Raw genomic sequence first — 23,942 nt, forward strand, 5'->3', positions numbered from 1 at the left:
ATATAATCTAATATGGGATGTTTTATGTGACATTGTACAAAATGCTTTTCTAACATCCTGATTGATCTTTAAAGCAATTACCATGGGATGATTTTGCAGACAAAAGAAAAGAAATGATATTGTGGGTTAAGGCAAAATGTTTCTGTTCAAACTACATGATCCTGAATGAAATCATTATCTCAAAGAGATATCTGTACTCCCATAAGTACAAGGAAAAAAAAAAGAAACCATTCTCAAATTAAGATAATTTGACAAAGGTTTATTTATAAAAGACTACTTACAAAGGTATTGGGGATAGGATTGTATAAACCACAGTGAGGAGCACTGCAACTCTGGGTTAGTAGCAGCAGAGAAAATCATGGAGAAGAAACCATCTTAAGAGGAGAAAGGAACACTGAAATTATGAAAGACACAGATTGGCCAAGAAGACCTACTAAGGAAGGATCCTGGGGAATAATCCCTGACCCCTCTCTCCTCCTTCCTTCTAAACTCTTAAACATAAGCTGAAGCCAAAAGACAAAGGACCCTACTGATGTATTCAATATAGGTCATTCTAGTGGACAAAAGCAGGGTGAAACTGTTCAGTAGAACTGGAGAAGGGGACAAATAGAAGACATCTATGCATTTGCCAGTCCAGATCAATGATGTCAACAACGAGAGTGGCAATTCCAGTGTTTGAATTGTCCAATAAAATTTACACACATTACCATATTGTACCTTTGCGTTTACAATGATTCAAGATATGAGTACACACATAAAAATTGTATTCCGTTCTATAGTATTTAAATACTTTGATATAACTAAATGCATTCTTTATTATAAATTGATTTCAAAACATTTCTCCTTTATGTTACTTGTGGCATTATATTCATTTCTTAAGGACTCACATATGTACATTATATTTTTCACTAACATTTCAGTATACTGGAGGGACCACTCAAGAAAATCATTTGATATGAAAAACACTTGATAAGGACTTTGAGACAAAAAATATAGTTTCTATTTTCAAGTAATTGGCAGGCTAATTGCTGAGGTTAGGTAACAGGTCTTTTGAAGGACATTAAGCAAAAGAGAATGAAAGAAGGACGTCTCTTTACCAGTGTTTGCAGTATGGGCTTTCTGTGTTTCCTGTTAAAGGCACATTCATATGATCTAATAATTGAGTATAAGGGAGCCTAAAGGATAGCTTATGGTTTTATTTTATTTTTATTTATTTATTTATTTATTTATTTATTTGCCAACCAACATAAATTTCTCGATCACAGAGCAGCCATCCTTTTTTCAGGAATCCTCGCTGGCAGAAGCTGTGCGCAGAGGCTAAGGGCAGCAGTAACCCCACACTAACTCTACCCTGGAAATACCCAGATTGTCTATGTCTAAAGCCTACATTTTTTCCATCAGTTAGGTCTTACTGAATCACTTAGTGACTCATTCTTAGTGAAAGTCTGCTGCCAGCCTTTTATCCTAAGTGTTTTCAAAACACTCATTTAATGGACCTTCCTGAAATTGTGTTCAGGATCAATATGAAGCCCATTGACATTTGGAATTCACCATTTGCTTCCTTTTTAAACCTGGGATAGTTACCTAACTTCTGTGCTCTGACATCTCAACCCCCTCTCCATGACTCTCTCAAAATCACCAACATTGCTTCCAATATCATTCCTAGAAGACTTTTTAATCAAGTGCATTTATCTGACACTTTAACCTTTATAGCAGTGAGAATCTAGCTATCTCTCCCCAACTTAAATTTATAATTACACATTTTATATCATCTTTGAGGTTCTATCCTTAATACCAGAGATCTTTTATAAGTCTTATTTTTAGTTTTAAAAATAATTTCTACTTGCTTCTCTGTGAATTTACCTGAGATTTTATATTTGTATTCTGGTATTACTAGAATTACATACTATACTGTCCAAGTTTCAGATTAGATTAAGTTGGAAATGGAAATGTGTTTTTTCCTTTCCTAACTAGGCAAAGATCCTGATTTTTCATGCAAACTATAGGCAGATTAAAGTACTCAGGTTGTGAGATTGTGAGAGACTTAACACAACAAGTGAACTTTATCTGAGGAATCCCTTTCTAAATTATGATTTAGACATGTGAACATCATGGAGGAAAGCAACTGATTACCTGGTAAACATCCCCTTTGTGATATCCAAAGGAAATCATGTGTTTTTTTGCTTGGGCTCACAGAGCAAGAACATGTAGCTTGCCTGGTTATCACTAAAGAAGAGTTTTGTAATTATTTATAGAATTCTAATGCATTTAAGCCATCTTGATGGTAGCCCCCATGAAGAAAAGAACATATGGAAAGCTTATTGATTTTAGGTTTGGCATTCCTTCAGATTAAATTTAGCACTCTTTTTTAAAACTATCTCCCTTGCAGGTCATGTGTGATCTATATCCACTTAACTTTCTAGCTGTGCATCCAGAGCTACCTCCACAGGAAGACATGAAGAGCCCTACACCCAAAGGGGATTCTTTGCTTGATACTGCTCAACGAGAGCACTTCCTAAAGGTGTGTCTAACCAGTGTTCTTCTAGATTCACATTATTCACCTAGATATGTTCTGAAAATCCGATCAATTTATGCCACTTGTAAAGCCAAATGAAGACGTCACATGTCTAACATTTACAGACTTTAGATTCTGACAAAACCAATAATAATAAGTCTATGTTGAAGGCGAAAGGAGTTTTTTGTTTGTTTCTACTTACTATTTTTATCCTTGTACTCACAATCATATTGCTGCATTGCTCACTGCCCTCTGGGAGAAAAGTCATACCAATAACAAATACATATCTTAAAGAGGCATGTTTATTACTCTTCTATGAACTCCATCTCCTATTATGCTTTAAAGATGCTACAAACTTGAGCCATTACTATGTAAATGACATTTCCAGCAAGCCCTCAAATAACATCTTATGAGATTTCAAATGCCATGATTATGAAAAAGTAAAAGATTTAAGGAAATAAAGAAAGGCACAGTATATATATAGAATGTATTAAAACACAAATTTTCAATTATGAAAACATGTAATAAGTAGTAAGCTTTATTCTAAACACCAATTAAATCAGAACCACCACAAAGGGAATACAGGTGCATATTAAACCATTTTATCAACAAAACCAAAAATCTCTTTCTCCTGCATGATTAAATTTAACATTTACTAAGACATAACACAGAATGCCTATATAAATCCTTCCATCAACTTAAGTAATGTATACACTATTGGTAAGATTTTAAGAAGTTTCTGTACAGAAAAAAAGAAAAAAGAAAAACACTAAAAGATAAAATGATTATCAGTCAATAGTGAAATAACTGCATTTATTAATGGTAATATTAATAATTATTGAATACTAAGTATTAATATTTATTCACTTATTGAGCCAAAACTCACTTAACATCAACCATATACAGCATTGATATACTACTGAGAAAAGAGCTTACCATCATCCAATTCCTTCTAAAGACTTTACATGTGTTATTTCATGCAATACTCACAATAAATTTAGGAGGTGTATACTGATTTTATAATTTTACAGAGAAGAAAATTGAGTCACATAGGGAGTGCTGTAATAATACTTAGGTGATCAGTGATACAGTTGAATTTGAAGTCGCAGGATTGTAGAGTACAATTTAGAGAACACTGAAATGATAGTTGAAAGTATAGGCTCTGGATTGAAATTTTAGCTATCTCTTTAGTAGCTGTGCCTTAGTTTTAGATACACATCAGTTTGTGCCTCTCTTATAAGCTGGTATTACACTGGTTTATGCTTATAGGACACTTAGAACAGTACTTGGCTTTTGAAAGATATTAGCCATCTTGTATCATTTTCTTTACCTTGAGTAATTCATGGCCTGATGGAAATCAATGTGAACATGAATAAATGGTTTTAAAGGCACCAGGAAGAAATGCAAAACCATATAAACAAGTCTACTTGGCTGGGAAGCATATTTGAAAGCTCTGTTAAATTGAGAAAGGGAAGGGTGAGATCACAAGGGAGAATCAGTGACTGGAAACTGATGAGGCTTGTCAGGAATATTCTGTTGGAGATCCCAAGACTTAAAAAAGTTTTGACAAAGCAAAGGAGATGATTGAATAGTGTTGGGAAAGGCATTTTCTGAAGTCAGTAAGTATGATAGTTCAATAACAAGAAAAGACATATACAGTAGAGGAAAACAATATAAAGTAATAATGTATTCGAAGTGTTTTTAAAGGGTAACACATATAAAATCGGTTATATGTAAATTATTATGATTATAATATCATCATTACCTGGCTAATGCACTCCAGCCACATCACTTGCCCATCTGAGATCAATTTCCCATGCCTCAGAGAATACCAATAACATCTAATCAGAGGTATAAGCAACCTCTGTCCACAGCTGAGCAGACCCTCACAACTACTAGGTGAAATCGATTATGTCTTAAAATGCAGTTTTTAAGATATGAAAAATGTATTGTCAGTGAGTAAAGTATAGGTTGCCATCAACACCTCTGCTTTTAGTGAGCCTCAGATCACATTACAATATGACTATCAATTTATCTTTTATCACATTCCAAATTTATTCTTTCTTCCTGGTGCAAAAATATCTTCGTTTAAGAATGTGGCATCTAGCTGTATTTCTGTATCCTTTCAGTCTGTCATCCATAGACTATCAGCCTCTCACTCAGTCTTCCATTTAATCCCTAATTATTTTTATCCTACGACGACTCTCTGCCCCAGTGCAGTTCTCTGACTGTATTGCTAGCACTGAAACTGGTTACTGAGCTCTGTTACCCATTCCATTCCCTGAGCTACATCTTCAAGTATTTCTCTCCAAACTTCTTCACCTCTAAGCACCTGAGATCAATTTCTTATGTCTGGCTATCCTTCCCCAGTGTTTCAGATGTCCCCTACCACCTCTTCTACTCTTGCTTTTCATCTGCACATAGATGTCAAATTCACTGACTCCTCCAACTGCTCCCATTTTCACTTTATCCTGGGCCTTTATGGGTTCCTAAAATGTGTGTATGTTCTCAAGAATTATGGTCCTGTAATGTGTATATGACCGTAGGTCCTATGTTAGGCGTTACGGAAATGAGGATAAATACATCCCAACCCTTGCCTACAAGGAGCTAGTTTCCAGCCTAATGCACTGACAAGTAAAATGCATAACAGTAAATCTCTAGAAGTTCATGTGCATGTGCCTAATTTAGACTGGGAATACCAGGGAAAGCGTTTTGAAAGTGGTTGCACTGTGCCCAGAATATGAAAAATATTAGAAATAAATCAAAGTAAATTAGAGGATGATATAGGTATGGATATCTCTTCAGGCCAAGGGAGCTTAGAGATGGGAAAAGGCAGGAGGGCATATAGGGAAGTTAATTACCTCAGTGGTAAGAAAACGGCATGAAAGGAAAAGCAGGAAAGAAGGTTACAGAGGAAATTAAATTGTATCACAGCAGGATCTGTATACTTGCTAAGCTTTTTGGACTTCTTCCTTATGGCTTACAGGAAGACATAGAGAGACTTGGTGTAAAAGCGTGACATGCTTAGCCATGTGTCTTAGAGCACTCTTACAGCAGTGTGGAAGATGTTTAGAAAAAAAGGCAAATCTTCCAATAATATGAGATTATAAAATCAAGAATCATTCGTGGAGATGAAAAAAAAAAGGGTAGGCTAAGGAGAGAAGGAAGAAATAGGTTATGTAGAATAAGTGTGCATTGGGGTAGAGGGAATAATAAATTGAGTATGACCTATAGCCCTTGGATAGCCCAGTGACTGCTGATACCTTTCACAAAATATTAACAATAGCCAGAAAGATAAAGGGAACATTATTACAGTGTTATATTTCCTTCTTAGTGGAAACCTAAGCAAAATTTATAATCAAATACTTCATATTTTAACTTACCAATACTCATTTTACTTCTTGGATTAACATCTTCTTCTGCCTGAAAAACTGCTCAATACTTCTGGCAGGCATGTTTCTTGCTATTGTACCCAGGTATTTCTGCTATAACCACTGAGTTACAGGTTTACTAAGGGAGACTAGGTTGTTCCTCATTGTATATACACTATTTTCTGTTATCATTGTACACGCAAAATTTAATTAAATATTAACACCAATAATATGAGTGGAAATGTAGTTATAAATGCTATGAAGATTAAATTGATGCCTTTTCAAAGGCTCTCACATTTTATTGCTGAGTTTTTGCATGTTTCTAATAAATAGATAGTTGGCTTTAATCATTCTGTTTCATGACTAAAATATATGGGAGTGGCTTTAATCTTATCCTAAAACTTAAAAAACAGAAGACCATAAGAGGAGTGCATGGGGATTCAGAGCCTGTACCACTTTAGCATAAACACAGCTCACCTAAGTCAAACTTTGTTATTTTATGAGAGTATACTTATCAATCAATATCAAAAATTTAGAATTTCAAAAGCAGAACATTGCTCTGGGAAAGTTACCATTGCATATATAGAAAAATTGAAAAATCCTCCAGAGAATAGCAATAAAAATGATCTTCATCAATGGTTCCCAAATGCAAATCCATGAGGAGCCTATATAACTTGGAAGGACATGTTAAAGAAATACATATGCCCAGCTCCCCAGCCCAGAGATCTAAGAGAAAGACCAAATCCTTCCCAATCTATCTATATCTATATAGTGTTTTTGGTGAAGGCCTAGAACTATACTTCTTGGCCACACGTAATTTAATGATTAAAATGACTGGAAGGTATACTCTTATAAATGGCACTTACAATTCACATCACATATTAAAAAGAAAAAATACCACATGATTTCATTCATAAGTAGAATTTTAAAAAAGAACCAAAAGCAGAATCAGACCTATAAATACAGAGAACTAATTGATGGTTTCCAGAGGAGAAGGGGATTGTGGGGTTGGGCAAAATGGGTGGAGAGGAGAGGGAGATACATACAGGCATCCAGTTGTGGAATGGATAAGTCATGGGAATAAAAGACACAGTATAAGGATAGTCAATGATACTATGATAGTGATGGAACAGGACAGATGGTAATTACACCAGTAGTGAACACAGCATAATGTATAAACTTGTCAAATTACTATGTTGTACACCTGCAACTAATGTAGCGCTGTGTGTGAACCATACTCAAATAAAACAAAAAGGAACATTTCCCAAACTAAATATTGTCTTCTGAGATAAATAGGCAGAAAATCATGACCCAAGTTTAGCCCAAAATAACTGCAGAAACATTCAAGACAGACCAATGCCTGCTCTGTTTAGAGATTAACAAGAAAGTACATGTTTTTTTGTTTTTTGTTTTTTTTTTTGAAAGCAGGCTCTACACTCAACATAGGTCTTGAACTCACAACCCTGAGATCAAGAGTCACATGCTCTACTAACTGAGGCAGCTGGGCACCCTGAAATACATGTTTTTATAATGTAAAAATTTGCAGCATGTGATACCACGTGATTTTCATTATGCAGCAATAGAGAATTCCAGGATTCATCAGATCAACATTGTCAGGCAGCTGCAGCATTTCAGGAGAACAGCCATGTAAGCAGGAAGGAAGTCAATTTCCATTTCAGATGATCAGAATTTAGCAAACACATTTTTCATTTATTGAAATCATGGTGGGCACTTCAATACTATCATTTATTAATTCTTTCATTAGGAGATATTACTATGGGAACTTCATGGGAAATGGACACTATAGCTCCAACACAAACAGAGATAAGGTCTTATTTATACTAAGAACCACTTAAAGGAAAATTTCAAGGTCACAACTTCCAGATATTTCACTTAGTACCTCCATAGGTTATGAATGACCTGAACAGTTTTATTGAATCTCTGCTTGTTCACATTTGATTTCATCATTCAATCACTTGTTCCAGAAGCATCTTACATTAATTTCCTAACTATTGCTTTATATTATGCTACCATTGCCAACAATAAAAAACAGAGCTCACTCAGTGAGGTGATTTAGATGCTGGTCAGCTAAGTCTTGCTGATGTACGACACTATTTTCCACCAACACCAAGAGCAGCCATACCCACAGCCATCTAGAGAACATCAAAAAGAGAGAATCTATAGATAAAAAGGTAATGGTGAAATATTGGTGCAGGATAAATGGGCTACCCACAATCCTGCTTGATCTGATTCTGCATACATTTAAAGTGTTGGTGCTATTTATGCCTCTTCAATAATTCCAAATCTATTGGTTTTCTGGGCTGCACCTTCCTGATAAAAGTATAGGAAATACCAATAACCACAGTTGACTTTTTTGAGAGAGAGAGGGAGTGGGAGGAAGAGAGCACACAAGTAGGGGAGAGAAGCAGAGGGAAAGAGAGCAAGAATCCCAAGCAGGTATGGAGCTCAGAACAGGGCTCTATCCTACAACCATAGCATGATGACCTGAGTCAAAATCAAGAGTCCTAAGCTCAACCAACTAGGACACTCAGGTGCCCCAAATAGGTAACTCTTAAAAAATACAGAGGTTAGAGGCATTGACCCTGGACCCACGCAATTGAAAGATCACTTCTTAACTTTTGATTCCCCAAGAACTTCTCTACGAATAGCCTACTGCTGACTGGAAGCTTTGCCAGTGACATAAACACATATTTTGTAAGTTATATGTATTATAAACTGTAGTCTTATTGTAAAGTACACTAAAGAAAATGTTATTAAGTAAATCATAAGGATGGGAAAAGACATTTTCAGTCTATACTGTAAAAATATGTATATAAATAGAGCTGTGCAGTTTAAACCCATGGTACTCAAGGGTCAACTGTATTTAAAAACTGGTCTTTTGACTTTAAGAAAATGTTTTTTATGTTCACTTATTTTTGAGAGAGAGAGAGAGAAAGAGAGAGAACGAGAGAGAATGAGCGGGGGGTGGGCAGAGAGAGGGGGAGACACAGAATTGGAAGCAAGCTCCAGGCTCTAAGCTGTCAGCACAGAGCCTGATGCGGGGCTCAAACTCATGAATGGTGAGATCATGACCTGAGCCGAAGTTGGACGCTTAACCGACTGAGCCACCCAGGTGCCCCCAAAAGAGACAGAATGACCAACAGTGTTATAATTGTTGCCTGATATGCTCATGGGAGATGCCAGCTGCCGAGGTTTGCTAATGCATGGCACATTTCCCACCAGCAATTTTGGGAAGTTCTGTCCATGCTCCATTGTGTCTTTTGATATGTAGGTTATGCCAGGAAGATAGAAAGAGATATTGAAAACAAGCATCAAATACTTTACAATGTTACCTAGAGCTGTATATGTATGAAAGCTTTTACATACACTTGCGTAATAAATGAATGTTGTCCTTTGGCACATTCATTGTACAATACACGCTATCAAACTCCAAAACAGAAGATCAAAATTTATATTTTATATTTTGTACAATTTAATAAAAAACTATTTTTAAGCTTATACTATTTTACAAATGCTATTAGATATTTTTTTGAGAGAGAGAGAGAGAGAGAAGGCACAAGTGAGCAAGGGGCAGAGAGAGAGAATCCCCTGAGTGGCAAAGAGAGAGATAGAGAAGCAGGGCTCACCCGAAGTGGGGCTCATGTTAACCCAAAGCGAGGCTCATGCCCACCAAATGAAGGTCTGGAGCTCACCCAAAATGGGGCACCAGATCAACAGCTCACTCTAAGCAAGACTTGAACTCACAACTATCAGATCATGACCTGAGTCAACATCAGAGGCTTAACAGACTGAGCCACCCAGGTGCCCCTGGTACATATATATATATATTTTTTTTATTCAAGGTTATGCCAGTTAGGATGTTACTTCTGGCTAAACGTAACCAGCCCCTTGCAGGTGGGCTAGTTAGTGGTAAATGGCAGTTATATTGGTGGCTATAGGTCTTACAGGAGGATCTTGAGAGTATTGTTCCACCTATAAGGACATGAATAAAATGGTTTATAAAAATCAATTATTAAGAAGGAAAATATAGTGACCTAGCTTTTCACTTGTAGGATATCCTTTAATATTTTATTCTGATAGGCATCATCTTATAAACTTGTAAGGACAGTAGAACTTGAAACTTGCTGAAAAATGAAACAGCAAATGTTCTATATACTTTGATGGAGATCAGCCCTCTGAGCTGAGCTCTTGAAAGGGAGACACCTCCAGAAAATCTTCTGGGGGAAGTTTCAGGAGGTCATTACACCCTTTAAAAATCAAGGTTATTGCTTTTAACATAAGTATAAATAAATCATCCACTATCAACCACTTTCAAGATTATAATAAATAACCTTTATTGCTTGTTCCATGGCATAATTTACATAAACAGGTGATCAATCATTTCTTGTGGTACACTTGGTAATATAAAGTTTTGCAATTACCTCCCATCTGATACTTTTCTTATAAAAACAATTCCACTCAATGGTCTCATTTTCACCTCCCACTCTGTCCTTTGTCTCTTGTCTATTTCTCATGATCATAGACTTGCAGCATTACATAATTTTGGAAACTCTTCAACATAAAGTTATTACATATAGAAAAAAAGGTATCTGTATCAAACACTGTTTCACTTACAGGTGTATTTGCCTATTCACCTATGGACAACTTTTATAGATTTCATATGCTCTTAATTTATGTGTACTTTTAGAATAATTTTCTTTAGGGGCGCCTGGGTGGCACAGTTGGTTAAGTGTCCGACTTCGGCTCAGGTCATGATCTGACGGTTCATGGGTTTGAGCCCCCCATTGGGCTTAGCTCAGAGCCTGGAGCCTGTTTCAGACTATGTCTCCCTGTCTCTCTGACCGTTCCCTGCTCACACTGTCTCTCTCGCTCTCTCTCAGAAATAAAGAAAACATTAAAAAAAGAAAAAGAATTTTCTTTAAACATTTTTGCATAATTTAAATTAATGCTGCTGTTACTATATAGTGTTTTCATTTGTATTTCACAATTCATAAATTAAAGCAATCAATATTCAGTTGTATAGGATTTATAATATAAACCCAAAGGTTGTTGTAGAAATGCATGTGCTTTATTTTGTCTAATTACTCTTTATATAATTTCATATATACCAGTACACCTGGAGGCCTGGACTGGTCAGTAACTATATTAAACAGAAGACAGAAAGGTTGCTTGGGTTCAGTTGGTAAGCATCTGACTCTTGATGTTGGCTCAGGTCATGATCTCACGGTTCCTGAGTTCAAGCCCTGCCCTTGAGATTCTCTCTCCCTCTCTCCCTGCCTCCTCCACCACTTGTGCTCTGTCTTTCTCTAAAAATAAATAAATAAATGCACTTTAAATAAACTTTTATAAAAATGGTTGCTCAAATTTCAACAACCAGTTAAGTGAAGGAGCTGACCATTTGAATAAAACAGACACAGGGAAGTCTTTAAAAATTAAACATCTTTACTGTTTTGCAAAAAATTGAAATCATCCATTTTAACTCTTGCAATTTATTAACCAGAGAGTACTCATATCCTAACTTCATTAGTCCCCTTTGAGGTTAAAAAGAAATTTTTAAAAAATTCAGATAAATTAATGTTAGCATTTATTTGAGGTACTATTTAACCTCTCAAAAACGATTCTGAGAACTCATTAGACACATATCACCATAATGCAGACTAGTAATAAATGGAAATAATGAGTTCATTGTAAAGTTTAAGGCAACAGTAGCCTGATCAGGAGTTTTTGTTAACCTGGATGCATAATTAGCTCTAGAGGGGAAATGAAAGGCAAACTCACTTTACATATTAGTGTAAAAAGTGCTGTAAAAAATTAGAACATAATTTTTTAAACCACTACTGTTCCATTGCTGTTAAGAATCAATGGAATCTATAATTAGGAAGCATTATGGAAAGGTTAAAGATGAGAATACATGTGGTCTATCTACAGGAAACCTAAACTGTTTAGGTTAATGAAATGTCTATGAAAGTCATATTAATTAGCAAGTTCACAGGAACCTAACTTTTAGTTTTTAAAACTATGATACGAAGCAGTAAAACTCCATGCACACACTGTGTTCCATCTAGATTACTGCACAGTGCTTACCTCTTTCAATCTTCTATCCATTTCCCCCCTAATGATCTGGATGCTATTAAGTATTGCATATTTCTGGAAATCTTTCATGAGGTAGAAATCACACTTAATGATATTGTTTTGAAGATAATGAGAAACAGTAGAGACTTTCTATTTTTTAGAAGGGGATGGTTGAATTTTCAATGTTTCATTAATTTAACATTATTAAGATGATGTATTTCCTTATTTTCGTCTTTGTTGTTATGTCTACCTAATGTCAACCAAAAGTCTTTCTTTTATTCAAAAGTGGATGTTGCCCATCAAAATCCAGTTTATGCTGGGAAACAAAAAGCTAGAATCAAATTGTAAAGGAGAGATTATGTACTGTAGAGATAGCAGGACCAGAAACAAAGGGGATTTAATATTATTTAAAAAAAAGACAAAATCAGAATTAAGCATTACCACCATACCAATTTTAATTCTGTACCAGGAAGAACAGGAAAAGAATCCCTAAGGATAGAATTCTCTGGTAAAAGCTGGTTGTTTTTGTTCTGTCCTGCATCAATAAAATAATATCAGCCAACAGTGTCTTTTACCACTTTTCTCACTTCCAAATGTGTAAGTGTGTGTGATTAGCTGATTCTAAGTTTCATGTGAACATCTGCCTACAAAGGAAGTACGGAATTTGAGCCTTGATTCAGTTTACAGGGGAATTCACAACTTGGAAAATTCCTTAAATATAGAGAGGTTTTTCAAAAGATGATGGACCAAAAGTTTACATTACAATGATGTGGTAGTAGCTCATATCTGACTAACCCAAATGCAGAGGAAAAGTCATCAACTGTAATAAAAATATTTTAAAAAGACAACACATTTTGATGTTTGGGAGGAAAAATAGAAAATAGGCAGAAATATCAGAGTATTCAACCAATGATCAATTATTTGACCATGGAAGGAAGATAACTGCACTCGTTAAGTGTGCATTAATGACACCACAGTATTGAAGAACTGGATGACTAAAATGAGACAGCAATTCTGTTCTAGTGTGGGGAATAAGAGTATAGAGTTCCATGCTAACAAAACGCAAGAGCTGGAAGATTGAGTGGAGTGGGAGAGACTCCTATACAAGTGAAAGTCACAGAAGAGAATGTCACTGATAGTGAAGATCTTAAATGTTCATATAAACTCTATTCTGGCTATGAGTGACCCTAAATTGCACATGCATAGAGGAGACTCCATAGATTCCAGCAGAAAGCAATAGCTGAGGGACTAGAACAGAGCAAAGATTTCAACCACTATACACCACAAAGATTTGAAGGTTTTGTGTTAGAAGACAGACAGATGAGTAATACTAGATAAGAGTCACTCTTCAAAGAAAAATAACAGAACCCAGAGCCTCTACAATGTATCAGCCCCACATCTACTATATAATTTAAAATACCTAGACATAAAAAGTCACAGGAAAATTATGACACATAGGAAAAAAGTAGACAATGAAGATGTCCTACAATGTCCTACAATGAAGACAATGTAGATGGCCTACATTTTGGGATTAGAAGGCAGAGGCTTTAAATTAGCTTATATAACTATTCAAGAATTAAAGAAATAGATGGTCATACATATGAATATATAAGGAATTTCAAGGAAGAAATAAGAATAATAGAAATAAGGAAATAGAAATTCTAGAACAGATGAATACAATATTCAATATGAAAATGTTACTAGATAGACTTTCCAGACATGGGAGAAAAAAATATCAATAAACTTGAATAGATCAAAAGAAATGTATCCAAAATGCAGAATATAGAGGGGAAAATACTGCTTACATTATATACTTTCTAAATACAGAATTTAATTAAATTTCTGTATAGTTGGAATGTTTATTGTCATATCATTTGCTTTTTCCATCACTTAGAAACCACAAAAGATTTTCTTGAAAATTGTAAGATATCCATACGAACTGAATCAGTATTTTAGTGGGTAATATTCAGGCTTCTAATTTTTTGTTTTGTTTTGTTTTTAAGTCCTCAGTGATTCCACCAGGTAGTCAGACTTACAAACCTCTGGTTTGTGTAACCACATCCACCTCACTCAATTTCTCTAAACATTTTTTTTCCATATAAAAGCTTGTTTTGACTACAAATTTGACCACTTAGCTACTTAGAGAGTATAATATATCTATTTATTCAACCAATACTTACTGATAAATGATTTTATTTTTAGTTATATGCTAGACCCAGGAACATAGCTGAAGATTACTTAAGTAATTTTGTTGTTTGTCTAATGACAGAAAGAGAAGTATACTCAGTCTAGAATCAAAAAGAAATTTCAAGTCTCAACAGTGAAACTACATCATTCCATTGGATTCCTAACCACTTTTAACATTTAGGTCCAAAACCTGGTAATACACAGAAAATGAATATACAACATCATATAGAAATGGTTTAATTTTTAGATTAATAATCTTCTAGTGTTAAAAACTTAGTATTAGGGTGCCTGGGTGGCTCAGTCGGTTATGAGCCCAACTCTTGATTTCAGCTCAGGTCATGATCTCACTATCATGAGATAAGCCCTGTGTCAGACTCTTTGCTGGGCTTGAAGCCTGCTTGAAATTCTTTCTCCCTCCACCCCTCCCCCACAGTGCTCTCATGTACATGTGCAAGTACTCTCTCTCTCAAAAAACAAGCTAACAAAAACTTACTATCAATACCTTTCCAAAATTTTGAATTTACAGGTATTTCTTTTGGAGTTCGCTCATCTAAAATCCTTAAGCATCAAATTGATAAATTTATTTAATTACATGCAATGCATAAAATGCTGATTAATGGTGAATAAGGCTTTGAATTATAGGGATAATGTGAAAAGCTAACCAAGTCCATATCATACATTTTATATATATGTATGTATGTATTTACATTTATATTTAATATTATATTATTCAATATATATTTAAAATATATTTAAATATTGTCAATAGTAATTCTTTTCAGCTTGAATCAGATTTTTTCTAACTTGAGATTTTTTCTAACTTGATTTTTTCTAGGCCATTTCTAACAAAATGGCCTATACTGATTAGATTCAGTGCCTTATTATAGAGATAAAATGTTTTCAATGCCATTTTACATATTTTGCTGATATACCATCTAATTTCCCTATTAATTTATATTTTAAACTTTTGCTTAGTTCTTCTGAAGAATCCAATGAGCTTCTTCCTTGATATAAGTTTAATGAAATTCAAACTGCATTAAAAATTTATATTTTAGATTGAAAATTGATGAGTTACTACGATTTTTATTATTAGAAGGTAAAATAAAGATTTTTTTAATCTCACTAATTTAAATAAATTCCACTTCATCTCACATGAAGATTAGCTGTGTACATGTTACTAATCTTTAGGGATAAAGATCATACTGTGCTCCATATATACATCTGGGTTGATAGGTGTGTGATCTTCTCATCATTTTTTAAATTTATAAAGGAAAGCACTACTTCTTACTAAGAAAGTTATTCCCTCCTAGTTACAAGGCTGAAAATTGCAGTAAGTTGCCACCAAATGGATAACAATGGCTGGTACATGTACATGTCATGTACAAAGCCACTAGATGGAAAAACTTAATTATCAATTCAGATTCTCCTCCATCCTCTCCCCGGAACAACATCTAGATTCCAGGGACCAGGCAGGGGTTTTCTATATTGCTGAGACCTTGCATTGGGTTGGAAGTAGCAACAAATGTTAACCACTAAGACAGACTTACTCATTAGTCTGGAGATCACTGCTGTGTCCACTTTGTCCCAAGCACAAGTACAAATACTCTCCAAATCTGCCAGATCTGTAGAAGACACATTTCTTTGCTCAAGCCCACAGGATCATTATGACGCTCCTTTGTCACTGCACCCACTATGTGAAATCCATTGATTTGACTAAGCACCTTACTCTTTTTTGACAGCAGTTTCTAGGAAGGGGTCACAGTGAGGCTCCTCTGTCTACAGTTATAACTGGGATACTCTACAACTGTCAGATGTGATGCACAAATACAACTTCAAAACAAGAGTTTTTCTCTTCTGTCATAGGTTGGAATTGGTCTGAGAGAGAGAGAGGCAAGTATAGTATACAGATATTTGTATGTTGGGGTAGGAAAGGGGAAGGGGAGGGCACCTAATTGGCCAGACTATGGATAGGAGAGAGGTATTAAGGCTGAAAAATGAGATGCAGTCTTTCGATCATACAGGGAAATTTGGCCCTTTGCTGCTCTCTGCCAGTAGTTGTAAATAGTCCTCAATCAGAATCAGCTGGAGGGCTTGGGAAGCCACAATTGGCTGGGACAGTCTCCAATTCAATAAGAAGAGAAACATAAATTGGAGAAAGGTAGGACAATTTGCGGGGGTGGGGGGGTGGGGGGGGGGTCAGGTAGTTGTAACACCTGGTTCTACTCCTGGAAAGGACTCATGGTTTTGGGAGAAGTAACTCTATTCAGCTGCGTTATAGACCCAAACCATCCATACACCAAGACATCTTGCAATATACTCTTTTTTTTATGTTTATTTATTATTAAGACAGAGAGAAACAGAGCATGAATAGGGAAGAAAAGAAAGAGAGGGAGGCACAGAATCTGAAACAGGCTCCAGGCTCTGCACTAGCCGTCAGCACAGAGCCGACGCGGGTCTTGAACCCACAAACTGTGAGATCGTGACCTGAGCTGAAGCCGGACGCTTAACTGACTGAGCCACCCAAGCGCCCCTTGCAATTTACCTCTTTATCAATATATTTAATCAAAGTATCTTTAGTAACTTAAAAATTTCAAAACTAGAAACAAGCAGTCCAGTGATATTAGTTTGCCCTTGGCTATATCAGTCTGAATACTTCCAGTTTGCCTTTGCTTGGTTAGACACATTTGGTTTTGTAAAACTTTGTTGCACTCAGCCCAGCCATTGACTTGCCGTTGACTTGATGTTTAAAAAGTATAATCTCAGTTGGTTAAGTGTCTGACTTCGGCTCAGGTCATGATCTCATGGTTCGTGGGTTCGAGCCCTGTACAGGGCTCTGTGCTGACAGCTAGTTCAGATCCTGGAGCCTGTTTCAGATTCTGTGTCTCCCTCTCTCTCTGACCCTTCCCTGCTCACGCTGTCTCTCTCTCTCTCTCTCTCAGAAATAAATAAAACATTAAAAATTTTTTTAATAAATAAAAAGTATAATCTATGTAAACCCATTTTGTTTCATAGACAATTCAACCCTTGTTTTCTTTATATAAATGTATATATATATATAAAATATTTTTTGTTAGCAGTAATGAAGAAAAAAACAACATGCATAAAGCAAAGTATCTGCTTGCATGTTTTGTATTGTGTTTTATTATTTAGTTGTATGGATCTAAATAACGGTGTTAAAATTTCAAGGGATGAATGGAGATTGAGGAACAATTCATGTTAAAAGGCTGCCCTCTTGTGACAATGTGCTGTATGTTTTGCTGGTAAAACTTGACCTTATACCCAATTCATAATAGCATTCAACAGATAAAAAAACCTCAATGTGGTCTTTTTTTGTTGTTAAAACAATTTTATTTTGTCAAAAAGTATCTTGCTTATATGGCAATTTTAGGTAATGAATTGTTCTGATTAGGTAGGTGTTCCAGGGAGCTGAAATTTAAACCCATCTCATTATTTAACGTATTAATAGATATATTTCCAACATATATGACCCACTTTTCTGCTTTTGAAAAATTAGTTAATTTTGCTGTATACTGAGGTGTTAGTGGCATACATCACAGAACTTCATAACTCATCTATGTTACTGTAACTATGAATGTCACCCCCCGACTGAAGTGTCAATCAGTAAGCATCACTAGAGGAAAGATAAATAGTTCATATCTTCTGGCTTTGAAGAGCTCTCAGTCTAATGCAGGAGATAGGTCATGTAAACAATTACAAAGAAAAATAATAAATTCTACAGTATAGGTGTAAATAGTACAGCTGGAAGCATAGAAGAGAAAGTACTTGGCTTTTCCTCAGAGAACTAAGGAAACAGGCTAACATTGGAGACACTTGACATTTGAGTAAAACACACAGGATTTTATTATATGCTAAGTACCCACTAGATGCTGGACATGTATTAATGAAAATATTTAACCCCTACCCTTAAGGGACTGAGTTGTAATGAAGAAACCATACCATAAACGATTTGAATGCAACGTGATAAGGGTTTATCACATTCTGTGGATGTTCTCTCCATGTCTCTTGAAACTGTTCCCCTCTTTTCATTTTATCACACCCTATAGTTATAAAAACAGTGACTTTGGTGTTTGTGTGATGTTAATTTTTTTTTCTTCCAGTATTTTTTCTAGGTCTTCTTCCCAGTTCTAGGAGCAAAATTATTCTGGGCTCACGGACTTAGAGGAATGGAAAGAAAGCATTTTATGGAAAGGAATTGTAAGTAAACTACAATTCTTTCTGACTTAAAACTTCTAAAAACTTAGGCTTTAGAGAGAATTTAAAAGAATCATGGAACTGGTGGAGAAAAATATTTTGATGAATGCGAAACATAGTATAAATGGGAAAGGAGACAGATTTTCCCTAGGTTAGGAAGAAAATCCACTCTCTGCACCTCTACATTCCTTTTTCATGGTTGAGAGGAGGGGAAAACAATTGTCCCATGATCAGCAATGGAGACCTAGAAGCAATTTCCTGGAAATATCCCATGAGATGTAAAGATCCCAGAAAAAAATTTTTTTTTAAAATCTACAACAGTATTTAGGCAGAAGGGGCCATAGGCAGACTCATGAGAGGATTTTTGTACTCCAGATATGAGCCAGAAGCGACATTGGGCTTGTGGGCCTCAATGAGCCCTGCAGGAATGGACAAAGGAGAGGCCAGCCTCAGCTTGTGTGAACAGATGGTCAGCTAAACACCTGACTACCATCCATTCCCTGCTCTGGCTCTGATTACCAAAGCTGTGCTCTGCTACCCAGATGCCTTCTTCAGGACTAAAGCACCACTCTCCCAGCTCCTACGGGTACTGGACTACTTGCAGTAATGTCACAGCTGAATAAAAACATTTTACCAGGTTCACAAAGACAGCCTATATCCAATGCGGTATATAAAGTCCTGATTCCTTTACCTCAATTTAGGATAGTTTGAGACCCATCAGAGTCAAGTTATCAAAAAAGGGGGGTGGGAGGAAGGAGGAAAATTAATTTATCAAAGACAATAATTATTCCTAATAGTGTGATATCAAAATTGCAATTAAACACAACTTTAATAATTACTTAAATGAAAAGATTAACTCCAGTGGGATATAGAAGAGATTGGTAATAGCTTTGACTCCAGGGCAGGGAACTCTGCATAGATGTCCTTTTAGTAAATTTTGATTCACTGTCATGATGAGAGATTAAACCTTTAAATAAGGAATGGGAAATTCTTTGTGACAACATTATATACAGATTTCAAAAGTTCTGTAATTCAGATAATGTATACAGACAAGAAACATATGGCCTAAAAAACCTGTTATATATGCTAAAGGGGGCTTAACTGATAAAAAGACATTGATATAAAAAATGCATATAATACATTTGATTAAATTATTTCATAAAATGTAAGAATTTCTAAAACTGTCAAAGAAATCTAAATTTCTTACATAGTATATATAATTAATAAATATAAGTAAATAATTTATTTTTATTCACGGCATAACTTAACGTATTCAATTTATATATTCAATTGTGCTCACTTGAAAATTGGGGAGGTTTCTAACTCTCTTTCTCCTCCCCCACACAGAGATGTAAGCAGATATGTATAGTTGTAAGTCAGCGATTTTTCCTAGGAGAACGGAGAAAATAAAAATAACACTGAAGACCCTTTATCATAATGTCTATTTAAAAAGAAAAAAATGAACAATCAAACAAAATCCTTAATGACTGAGAAATAATCATAATGTCTATTTAAAAAGAAAAAAATGAACAATCAAACAAAATCCTTAATGACTGAGAAATAATCCTTGATGGAGAACAAACGACAGAGATAGGATGCAATTCAGACCTACTGAGGATGGTCCTAACTCACTTAGAATATATACATATATATATATATATATACATATATATATATATATATATATATGTAATTGACAGGCATGGGTTTGCGAAGCATTTCTCCTAGTAGCCTCTCAAATAGCAGGTACCAGCCAGGTAGCATGGCCTCTACTATGTACAACCCATCTTGCCATTTTCCTCACATCCCTGCTATTGCCAGAACAGAAAGTCTATTATGCTTTTTAAAATAAACCCCATAAGATTGTTAAGTGGATGATATACAGTAATCCTTAACTGTTCCTCTTGTTTTGTCCCCCACTCCATTTGAGCCCACTTACAGAACTTTTGCTAGATTTTCACTCTGATGGGGCTGCAAAGGGGGGTCTCAACATGTTTTAGAAAAAGGGATGAAAAAAATGATGCCATCTTAGAAGGCCCCATCTATACAATACATAAACTCTTCTTTCTCTCCTGCCAGGCAGTTGTGACGAAGTGCCAAAGCACTGCTGTGCTGAATTTCTCCATCTTCTTGGAGATGCTGGCCATCCTCAACTCCTCACCTAACATCTTTTATTATCCTACTCCATGTGCCCAGGACCCCAGTGCCAGGGTAGGAAACAACTCTTTCAGTAAAGCATATGAAAGATCCATCCTTTTGAAAATGCAAGTATGCTCATGCCCTGTTCTTACCTCAGAATCTTAAGTAGCTCCTATTCATAGTAAATCCTCGGCTGTGACACATAAAACTTCATATAATCTGACCTGCTTATGTCACCTCTGTTTTTCCTTCCTGCCTCACAGTATACAACTGTACCAGGGTACATTCTCTTCTACACCCTCTGTTTGCATGTACTAATCCCTAACCATCTATCAAGAAACAATTTTGTTTCTTTTTTAAAAAGAATTGGTTATTTATTGAACCGGAGCAGATTAGATAACAACCAATTTTAAGTTTACATCTTTTTTTAATGGTTGCCTTTTGAGAGAAAGAGAGAGCAGAGGAGAGGCAGACATAGAATCTGAAGCAGGCTCCAGGCTCTGAACTGTCAGCACAGAGCCCGATGTAGGGCTCAAACTCCTGAACCAGGAGGTCATGACCTGAGCGGAAGTCAAGATGTTTAACCAACTGAGCCACTCAGACATTCCTAAGTTTACGTCTTCTAATTCAATTTTGAAGTGTTTTACACACACACACACACACACACACACACACACACACAGGCATTGCAATAGTTGTCTTAAGGTAAAATAGTCACCTTAAACTGTTGCAAGTAATTTTACCCAAGACTGAAAAACTCTTTATCCTGAACAACAAAACCTGTAACAAATTTAATTATATAAAACTCATTAATTGCAATTTTCTCTTTATAAAGATCCAAAAAAAAAGTACAAGTAACTAATATGTATCAGTCACAACATAATCCTGGGTCAACCCCTCACCTCTACCAAATGTTCCTTTCATTTTAAGCCTGTCATCAGAGACCAAAGAAAGGTTTTTTTTTTGTTTTCATTTTATACAAAACAAAACTCACATGTGACAAAAAGAAAGGCTGAAGAAAAACAAAAACAGAATCCTAGTACTGACAGTGATGTTCAGTACCCTAATTGAACTAAGGCCAAAATGCTGCTGATAAAAATAAAATAGTGGCTGTATATAATAGCAATTAAATTCAAGGGATTTTAACTCTTTGGCATCAGAAATCGAGATTTTCCCAATTTTATGAATAGGCATTTCCTACAAGTGGAGAGTAGAGAATGTGGACATAGCAAGGAAAGAGGTACTGTTTGTTGCAATATCGAGAGACTGAGCTTTAGGGGAGACTTCTTACAAGGTTAGGCAGAAACCAATAAATGGTTATTAGCTGCTTGTGTCATCAATTTAATTGGAAGTGATTGAGTCCTAAGGTTCAAAATACCAACGTGTGTGTGGTGGAGGGGATATGTTGTTAAGTTTTATCTTTAAAGCAAAAACAAGGGGTGTCTGGGTGGCTCAGTCGGTTAAGTGTCTGACTTCGGATCAGGTCATGATCTCCCAGTTTGTGGGTTCGAGCCCCGTGTTGGGTTCTGTGCTAACAGCTAGCTCAGAGCCTGGAGCCTGTCTTCTGGATTCTGTGACTCCCTCTCTCTCTGACCTTCCCCTGCTCATGCTGTCTTTATCTCTCTCTCAAAAATAAATAAAACATTTTAAAAAAATAAAAAATAAGGCAAACACAAGACAGACAAGTATAAAAGTACCAACCTGGTAACATAGTCCAGTCAGAGCTCTGCCAACAGGCTGGGTAGAAAGTGTCAAGATTCAGACTATTGTTTCTCATAAGGACTCAACAAAATGAATCGTTAGTGACTTGAACTGCAAGGTAAGGGATCCAAAGAATGCAGTGCTTTTAGTTTAAAGAACTATCAGTAAAGTACTATTCAAAACAAACTGCATTTTATCAAGAAAACAAAAGGAAAAGAAGATATAATCGGGACTATATGCCTATCTTTCATGTACAAGGTTTGAGTTCTAACAGAGCTGTATAGTGGAGCCAGAATTCAAATAAGAAATTATGCCAATCAATTGTCAGATCTTCAATATAACTTTTCTAAGAAGGTGTTTTCACCCAATATATTTTTTAAGCTTATTTATTTTGAAAGAGCAGGGAAGGGACAAGGAAAGGAAGAGAGAGAATCCCAAGCAGTCTCCACACTGTCAGCACAGAGCCCCATATGGGGCTCGATGTCACAAACTATGAGATCATGCGTGACCTGAGCTGAAATCAAGAATCCGATGCTTAACCAACTGAGCCACACAGGCACTCACCCTCAATATCTATTATTCACAAAGAAACATAAGCTGTGAATATACAGATCCAAAAATATAAATGTAGAAACTAATGACATTATTATGATCTAGACAGTGAATTATGATTTTGAGGTCATCAAAAAGGCTTTTTAAACAATCTTCCACACTTCAAAAAACTCTCTTCAGGTGGTAGATCTGTCCCAGTGTCATGGCAACTAGAACAAGAACTTTAAAGAAGGACCAAAGGGCCACTCTGCTATTTGTGTTGTCGTTGATCGCTCTGTGTATTCTCTTTCAGACTTGCATGCATTCCTGCTTCTGCTTTACACTTGTCATTGCCACTGCCAGCTCATCAATCGCTTCTTCTAACTCGTTCTCATTAGCTTCTCTTCCCATGCCTTGTCCACTGGGGGCTTCCCCAATATCAGTGGTGAACATCATTGTTTGGAGTCACGGTAGACATCCTGTTCCTAAAACAAAACTTAATATGTTCCATCCATATGAGCAGCAAATGTGTATTTCCCACTGGTCTCCTGGTCTCCTTTATAAAGTCCTTTATTACCAGGCCCTGAAATTTCCACATCCAATGTCCAGGAAGCCATCCTTGGCCACCTGAAAGATGAGGCCCATGGAGGTGTCTGAAGTGACCTATTCCAAGGAGCAACCCTCTGAATGCACATAGATGCTGATGAAGTAGCCCAAGGCTGTGACCTGAAGGGTAGCCAGGTGCACCAGCTGCTCAGCAAGCCTCACCATAGTAGGGCTGGGGCTGAAGCCAGGACCCAGACCAGGGCTTCCAGAGCTGCCACCACCACTTCAGCTCTTTCATCAAGAACCAGTTTAAGTATCTCTGTTATCCATCAAGCCTTCCCTAACCTCCTCCACTGAAGCTGATACTCAGCCTTTCTCTACACCGCCCTTGGAGTAAACATTATTTCTGCAGCTATTGATGGGGTTTTGGAGCGATGGGGGTTTGGAGCTGACAGCAAAGAAAGAATCCTTGAAGAATCGTGGTGCAAAAAGGTAATTTTATTAGAGCACTGGGACATGATCAGTGGGCGGAAAGAGCAGCACTGGGGTTGTGAAGTATGGAGTTGGGGGAGATAAAGTCAAGAGGAAGGTTCTTAATGGAATCCATATGCTAAGGAAGACTCACAGATTACTGGAGGTCTAGCTAG

General features: G+C 36.2%; 1 pseudogene; it reads right to left on the reverse strand.

Annotated features, from left to right (window-relative positions):
* Positions 1-22,316: 22,316 nt before the first annotated feature.
* Positions 22,317-23,520, reverse strand: LOC120241003 (annotated as a pseudogene).
* Positions 23,521-23,942: the final 422 nt, after the last annotated feature.

This window comes from Hyaena hyaena, unplaced genomic scaffold (assembly GCF_003009895.1).
Source record: "Hyaena hyaena isolate Hyena2069 unplaced genomic scaffold, ASM300989v1 scaffold_272, whole genome shotgun sequence".
Classification (NCBI taxonomy): Eukaryota; Metazoa; Chordata; class Mammalia; order Carnivora; family Hyaenidae; genus Hyaena; species Hyaena hyaena.